This window comes from Sinocyclocheilus rhinocerous, unplaced genomic scaffold (genome assembly GCF_001515625.1).
Source record: "Sinocyclocheilus rhinocerous isolate Xijiao unplaced genomic scaffold, SAMN03320098_v1.1 scaffold2224, whole genome shotgun sequence".
Lineage (NCBI taxonomy): Eukaryota > Metazoa > Chordata > Actinopteri > Cypriniformes > Cyprinidae > Sinocyclocheilus > Sinocyclocheilus rhinocerous.
In genome coordinates this window covers 32,877-35,105 of record NW_015652315.1, presented here as the reverse complement: position 1 = coordinate 35,105, position 2,229 = coordinate 32,877, and positions in this window count along the sequence as shown.

Below are 2,229 nucleotides of genomic sequence, written 5' to 3'. Positions count from 1 at the left end.
CATGGAATTAATGAAAAACATTTTTAATTTAATTTTGTCAGACTTGAGCATGGAGCACACACAAAAAATTTTTAGTCGATTCGAGGATTCTATGTGTAATAAAATAAGGTGTAATAAAAAAAGTAACAAAAGTGTCCCTCACAGGTAATTTTGACCCGGCCATAGGAATGAATGGAATGTCCGAACAAAACAGCATTTTTTTAATTTTTAATTTTTTTTTTAATATATAAAATCTGACACAATCCAGAAGATATGCATACCCAAACAAAGGGCTGAGACTGCAGAATGCCCCCCCCCACACACACACACAAACACACACATGGCACACACACTCCCATTGAAACACATTATAGCATTGATGATGTTTCTGTTGGGAAATGACTGGCATTTTGATTTTTTTTTTACTTACAGTTCAATTTGAGTGATGGGGTGGAGACCAATGAGTTTAAATCATATTTATATTTTTTTATTTATCTTTTATATTTATTAAATATTTATGAAACTGTATGAATATGCATGTGTTTGGATTAAAATTCAGTATAATTTAAGAAAGCTTAATGAAGCCTCAAGTTTAAAGTATAAATATGCAGAAATTGTGTCTTTCTTTGGTTTTTTTTGGTGAAAAAATTTATTAAAATATGCTCATTTTCATAAAAATATCCAGAATTTAATGTGAATAAAATAAAAATCACCAAAAAAATAATAAATAAACCTACATAAAAAATTAGAAAAAAATATATATATATAAAAATGGACCAATATAAGCTTTCTGGACCAAAAATAAAATGAGTGTCATTTTTGGCCTTTGGGTCATTTTGACCCGTGAGGGACACTTTTGTTATAGGTTCGGGAGGGACGGATGAGGGGTTAAAGAAGAGTCGAACCGTCATCTGATGTCCGTCTGATTATTGCATAAAAAAACACAACGCAGACTACACCGGTTACACAAACACACACTCAACTTCAATATTTAGTGCTAGCGGTTTCAGCACAGCACTGGAAGCACTAGTACTAATTATGACTGAAATAACTAACATTATTAATGAAACTCATTGAGCCACTAAAGCTGTAAATCAGTTAAAAGTGCCAGTCAGAAATGAGTTATGGTGTAATCATGTTTAAGATCTCAGAATATCTATCTGTTCATCTGCATGTCATGAAAACTGATATTTCAGCTGATGATTCTTCACTGATCTGAAATAATGATGAGCAGAAAAGCCACAAACCAGACCAAGTTACAGATGTGAAACCCTAAACCAGTTCAGTGTGTGTGTGACGCTGCATGTGAGGTGCCATTTTACTTGCTTAATTACCTCAGAAATCTCCAGTTAACAGGCCTAAAAGCATAGTATAATTTAATTGGGAAGTAATGAAGAACTGTGTGATTTTGTTATAAATTTACACAACCCCATGACATTACTGAGGTAGAAACCCAGCTTTAGGGTGTACTCACACAAGGCGTTTTGAACCGTGCCCGAGCGCGTTTGACCCCCAAAGCCCGGTTTGTTTGACTAGTGTGATCTCTCCGTGCAGCGCTCGGCCGCGGTTCGTTTAGCCATCCCTGGCTCGGTTGGAAGAGTACGGCCAGGGCACAGTTCAGTTGGGCTTGGGCGCGGTACGCATATAGTGTGAACATTTCTGAGCGGCAAAAGCGACAGATCTGTTAAAAAAAACATATTGTGAGATGGCCGTGTGTGCCCCAAACGACTTAAAACAATAAACCACAAAGTTAACAAAACGATGCACTCCATTGTGCTGAGAGAGAGCACTTCTCTGCTGCCTTCACGTGCTATGGGAAACTTCCTATTTCCCACTTATGAAGTCGTGATTACGAGCTCATTGCATTCAAGTTATTTGTTGTCGGAAAGAATAAAATGTAATATTCCATTGGTTGATAACCATAATCCGATTCTGGAATTTCGGGTCAAGTACATGCTTTTTTTTACTGTTTATATTACATAGGCTACAATATGCTTCAAATGCCTAAATTTAAATAGCCACTACTCTAATGACAAGACAAGGTATGGAAGCCCGTTTCCGCCACAGTTGAGAAAAAATATAATTCTGTAAGTCATAATAATGAGAAACTTTCTCAAAATTATGACTTAGTAGCCTATCTCGTTATATTGAGAAACGTTCTCGTAATAATGACTCTCGTAATAATGAGAAACTTTCTCGTAATAATGACTTAGTTTCTCGTAATAATGAGAAACTTTCTCGTAATAATGA